Consider the following 6,043-nt stretch of genomic DNA (forward strand, 5'->3'; position numbering starts at 1 on the left):
CATGCAGACGACACAGTAGGGATGACGTCATCATTTAAAAACCTCTATATCTTCGTTATTTGTAAAGATAATGGGTTGAAACTTCTGGAGAGCATGTACGATATGTTTCTCTATACAGAGAGACAATAAAACGATTTTTGAATTTTTCAAGTTGGTATGCCAAAATACCACCGCGGACGGTCCCCTTAAAGGTCGTCTACGTCCCGATGTGCGATCGCCCACGTGGGTCAGTTTCTTTGAGTCCCTTCCTAACGTAAAATTGCCTTTCTTTCCTTGCTTTGCCGGCCCCGCCCCCCCCAAACGTAAAGTAAAGTTAATTAAGATGGCGGTGGCCAAGATCGTGCACATCGAGGCGTCGATGGGCCTAATAAACGACTTACTGAGCAAAACGCAAAGAGCTCTATTAGAGACCTACTCTGAGTCCGTTTACCAGAATTTGGTAACGGAGTTGCAGGTAGAGGTCCGACAGCTAAGAGAGCTATACAAAAGCCAGTGTGTGAAACTAGAGTCAAGTATTGAAGCCCGAATCAGGCACACATTAGGTGAAGCTACACGCGCTTCTACCCTACTGTATAATAGGATAGATAAAGTGAAAGGCCCTTCAACGGGGAATGTTGCCCTCCCCAGGTTGAAGCTGCTGCCTCTCCCCACGTTTGAAGGGGAAGTGCAAGAGTACGCATCGTACCGTGAACTATTCACAATCCACGTGGATAGAAGAGCTGATTTAGACGAAGTGTCTAAATTCACTTATTTATTGGGGACGTTGGGCAAAGAGCCACTTAGAATCATCAATCTCTAAGTGTAACCGCCGCGAACTATAGTGTAGCATTAGACCTATTAGATAAGCAATATGGCAACGTGCACCAGACACTCGTGATTCTGCACCGTAAATTAGCCAACATCTTAGTGCCGTCACTAAACCCAGTAGAACTCAAAAGGTTCCGTTTTGAGTTGACCATCATAATTGAACAAATCAAAAGACTGAGTACCAATGACATAGGCCAGGGCATGGTCATGAGCCTCATTAATCAAAAACTGTCAGAGGGAAAGCTCTACCGCAAAGTGGTCGAGCATTTGAGAAAATGTGACTATACGTTGGACGAGTTTTTTGAGGCAATAGACTTTATTGTGAGAATGCTAGAAGACGATGCGTTGCAGAGAGGCGACAGTCTTGAGAGTGACAAAAGACCAGACAGTAGTGTAAGACCGAAAACCCATCCCATCCACAATAATTCCTGCCCATTTTGTAGCGAACGGCACCCGCCTCACGGATGTCGCCAATTGACTGATGCATCTGCTAGACGTCGCATTTTGCTGAAAAGGAGTCTTTGTTTTAATTGTACGAAATCAGGCCATCGTAGCGATAAATGTCCCGTTTCAAATTCCTGAGCTGAGCACCGGACTGCAATTTGCGATGTGGGTAGACCGCAATCGATCCCTAGTCATAGTAATAGTCAAACAACGACGTCCCGCCCCGTAGTGAATGCGACGCCTCAGCAGCCCGAAAGTTTCCCCCGACCACCCCAGACTAAAGTAGAGGCTAAACCATGCACAAGCACAAAGATCGCGCAGAGGTCTGATGTGGACCTCCCATGCACTATCTTGCCAACAGCCATGGCAGGTATCCAACTAAGTCAAGGTAGTAAGCGAGTCCGCCTATTCCTCGACTCAGGAAGCCAGAGGAGCTTCATCTCAGCAAAAATTGCCCGTCAATAAGGCCTACCGGTGGTAGGACGAGTATCCTTAAATATAGCTCCATTTGGTTCCGAGGAAATAAGCGGACAATACGATGTAGTAAGTTGCAGGGTTGAAATAGGGAAAAGAATCGTGCGAATGAAGTTAGTGGCACACGAACACGTGGACGTCCCGATACATAACGGGGGTTATGTAAAGGTCAGACAGCATCTGTTGAGCAAGGGAGTCACGTTAGCCGATCCAGCAAACCAATCATATACCATGAAGAACGTACACATATTAGTTGGTGCTGATTATTTTAGCTATTTTATTAAAGGTGTTGAAAAAATAGATGGCATAAATCTCTTCTTGATGCATAATGGTATGTCCCCGTACGGGAAGGTGCCACAGTGGCTGTTCCAAGGGGAAAAGATCGAACAAGTAAGAACGTTGAGAATGTGCAGAATCACGAACGAGCCATATCTGTGTGATGTAGACGAGTGGTGGCGATTAGACCGTGTTGGCATCGCCCCATCTCAGCAATACACTGTTCGCGAGGTCGAGGCCGTGCGAAAGGTATCGCAAAGCTTTGTGAGAAAACCTGAGGGATATCAGGTTAGCCTACCATTCGGGTCGGATGCTAGGCCAGAAACAAATTATCGTAACGCTGTGGCGCTGTTAGAGTCGTTGCAGACTAAATTCAGAAAGGATAGGAAATATTTTGAACAATATCAGGGAGTGATAGATAAATATATCGAAGCAGGTTTTATATCTGAGGTGAAAAATCCCATAGTGGAAGGTTATTACATGCCACACTTTGGAGTCAGGAAAGACAGCCGTACCACCCCCTTAGAATCGTGTTCAATGCCTCGGCAAAGTCAAAGGGTTGTAAGTCATTGAATGAATGTCTCTTACCTGGGCCCAATTTGGTAGAGGTAGCATATAGTTTAATCATAAGGTTTAGGTTGAACCGATATGCCATGTTAGCCGACATAAGTAAAGCATTCCATCGTGTTTTGTTAGATCCTTGTGATGCCAAATACACACGATTTCTGTGGCGCGAGGCAGCTGGTCGAGCGCTTACCTTCGCCTTTAGAGTCGTGGTGTTCGGCATCACAGCTAGTCCATTTTTGCTACAACAGATATTAAATTGTCATTTTAAAGAAGAAGGCCGGCCAGATTTAGTAAAATCTTTTTATGTCGATAACTATCTGGCCACGCTTGAGGATTTAGAACTTATGAGGCAAGAGCATGAGTCTGTTAATAACATCTTAAAAGGGGCGGGTATGCCCTTAGAAGGGTGAGCAAGCAATCACTTGGCCTTCGATAGCGAGAAACAGTGGAGCGAGCCTGTGAGTGTGAACGTGCTCGGGCTGCGATGGGCCCGGGACGTGGACATATTGTGTGTGAAAGAAAGTAAAAGGATCTGTGAGTTGGGGGAGGGATGGGTGCCTACGAATCGTAGGGTACTTTCCCTATTAGTCTCCATTTACGATCCGATAGGTTTGATAAGCCCATTATTTGTAAAGGGAAAACATTTCCTCCAACAACTATGGGAGGATAATGTAGGTTGGGATGACGTGTTAGGAGAAGAAAAGGCTAAACAGGCAAGTGAATTGTTGAATGATTTGAAAGCGGTGAGCGACATCACCTTTCAAAGATCGATAGGAAAAAGGAGTTTAGAACTCCATGTGTTCACCGATGCAAGCAGTAAGGCATATGGAGCAGTGGCATATACCAGGGACGATTGCAAACGGGTAAGTTTGGTTACAACCAAAATGAGGATCACTCCGAAAGGGATGAGCAAACTGACGATCCCCAAGCTAGAGCTACTGGCCTTGTTGTTAGGCAGCAGACTAGCAAGAACACTCAAGGAACTGATGAGCCACGGGAAATAGTAATGTGGAACGACAGCAAGGTAATGTTGGCATGGGTAGCATCTCCCGATGCCAGGTCTCATAAAAATGTGTTTGTTTCTAACAGAGTGGCGGAGATAGTTTTTATTCAGCAGGTTTGTAGTTTCAGTCTGAACCATGTCCCTAGTCATCAGAACCCTGCCGATATCCTATCCAGAGGTACATTCGCCAGCGAGTTCTCTCCTCTACCTCCAATTTGACGCAACGTAGGTGGAGTCAAATGGCGGGAATTATGATTGATCAGTTCGAAATTCCCGACATCCATCCTAATAAAAGGCAAGAATTTAGACTTCCTTGTGTGAAACACTAGTCTTCCCAGAGTAAATGAAAACAGAACGTTCTAGTAGAGTGGTAAAGCTGTACTCAAACTCAAACAATATGAACCATGTTTTATCTATCATGAGTGCGGAAGAGAGCAAGAAATAAAAAAAAGCAATATCATTATATTGTATGAGCGCGTATGTACCACGTACGGTACATGGCTCCCCTCCTGAAAAAAGACATGCATGTGAAATAGGGCACAGGGATCTAGAGAGGCGATCTGTAGGTGGGTCGTCTTGCTAGAGATATGCAGGTTTTAGACAATCAAGATACTATGTCTTCTTTGCTACAAATGTTAATTAAGAAAGCCTTGGGAGAGCAATGGATCATGAGTAGAGGGCCTGAGTAAGGGCACGTCAATGGTAGTTTGCTTACATCGGTGTACAAGAAGACGTGCGTTATGGTGTGTAAATCTCTGGGTATGTGTTGCTTTGCTGGGTACTTGTAAGTATGGTGAGAGGAAGTAAATTTTCCCACGACATAATGTAGGTGCTGGTGAATATCAGAGGAGATTGCAGATGGAAAAAAATTCAGAAGAGATGACCAACGGGTTGCCATACACCATTACAGCTGCCAAGACACCCAGAATCCTTAAGAGTGGTTCTTCATCCCAGGAGGACCCAGGGAAGCTGATTAAACCCATTGAAGTCTTTGCAGAAGGACATCAAAGCTGCTTTGAGAGTACAATGAAAATTTTCAACCATTTTATTGGCTGTTGGGTTATAGGCTGCTGTCATATGTAGTATGATACTCAGGAGATTCGCCAATGATGTTCAAAACTCCTAACTATCTGTGCAATGAAACTTACTTTTCGTAAAATTCTTGGTTTATGAGTTATTGTCTCGGAAATGTTGTCCTAAAGTTGAAGCTTTAATTATATCATGACTCCTTTACTCTTTAAATTAATTAAGGATAAACATCTTTACTGCCTTAGAGTTAGACTTCTTTTGAAGTTTTAATATCAAATAACCTCTAGAAAGGGATATTGTTCGGATATTGTGCCGTCTGTGTATGCCAATCCATTGATGAACACACATGAGCAACAAGCAGTCTAGTGAGTCCTCTGATTTAACGTTCCAGCCATGCATATTGGAAGCTGTAGCTTTGCAACTGATCACACGACTTGGTCAGCGATCAAACCTCAAAATGCTCTGGAAGGTACCTCTCAGGGCCCTCTGCACATCCAAGGGGGAGCTAGCCTTGCAATTGAGAGATATGCCTGCCTTTTTCTTTCCTTTGAGCTTGCCAACCTTTTGAGTTTTTTGCGGATGCATTTGCTATGGTGACCTGATTTTCTACCATGGTCGTTTATCTATCCTGACAGATCAGAATTAGTCTCACGTTCCTACGCAGAGTATTCTAGCTCTTTGAAACTCCTATGAGATCCTGACAACTGTCGCAGGGACTGACAGCGCCAAAAGGTGAAAGGTAGCCTTTCACCTGAGAGTTTCGCTTAATGTAAGTGATTTCCAGCAAGCCTGTATCGTGGTGCCAAAGGTGAATGATTTTCTTTCACCTGAGAGTTTGCTTGAAGCAAGCGATTTCTTTTACCCTCACAAGTCTGGCTCGCGACTCAGTTCAAGCTCTTAGGAAGTCTAGGACTTGGCAACAAGGGTGAAAGCTACCGTTTCCACCTGAGAGGTTTGATTGAAACAAACTTTCTCTCAACACCTCAAGACCTGGCTAGCCTGTGATTTGGAGTCGTGACAGGATTAGGGCTCACAGATAGCTTGGATGTTTATATTAAAGGAGAAAACCTTTGTGAGAGTATTTTTTGGAACTAACCTTCTTTCAGAGCCTCTCGACTCTGGATCACAGTGATCTTGCATTGAAGCGCCAAAGGTGCAAATCTATCCTCTTACCAGAAAGTTTGGCTCAAAACAAGGAATCTCTTATCCGCATGCAATCCAGTCTCACAACACAACTCAGGATCGCAGCTCGAATCAGGCTCATGGCGAGCCTAGATAACACAGTAAGTTCCTTGAGCCACTAACTGTCTGTCTAGTCCTCTAATGTGCATAAAGCAATTAGGAATCTAGAATTAGTGGTTACACCGCTTGTACAAGGACATCACTTCAGGTTTCGAATTTAAGGATGTTTTCTTAACAAGAAACCTGTGTTCTTGCAATAGG

Source organism: Palaemon carinicauda, chromosome 25, assembly GCF_036898095.1.
Source record: "Palaemon carinicauda isolate YSFRI2023 chromosome 25, ASM3689809v2, whole genome shotgun sequence".
Lineage (NCBI taxonomy): Eukaryota > Metazoa > Arthropoda > Malacostraca > Decapoda > Palaemonidae > Palaemon > Palaemon carinicauda.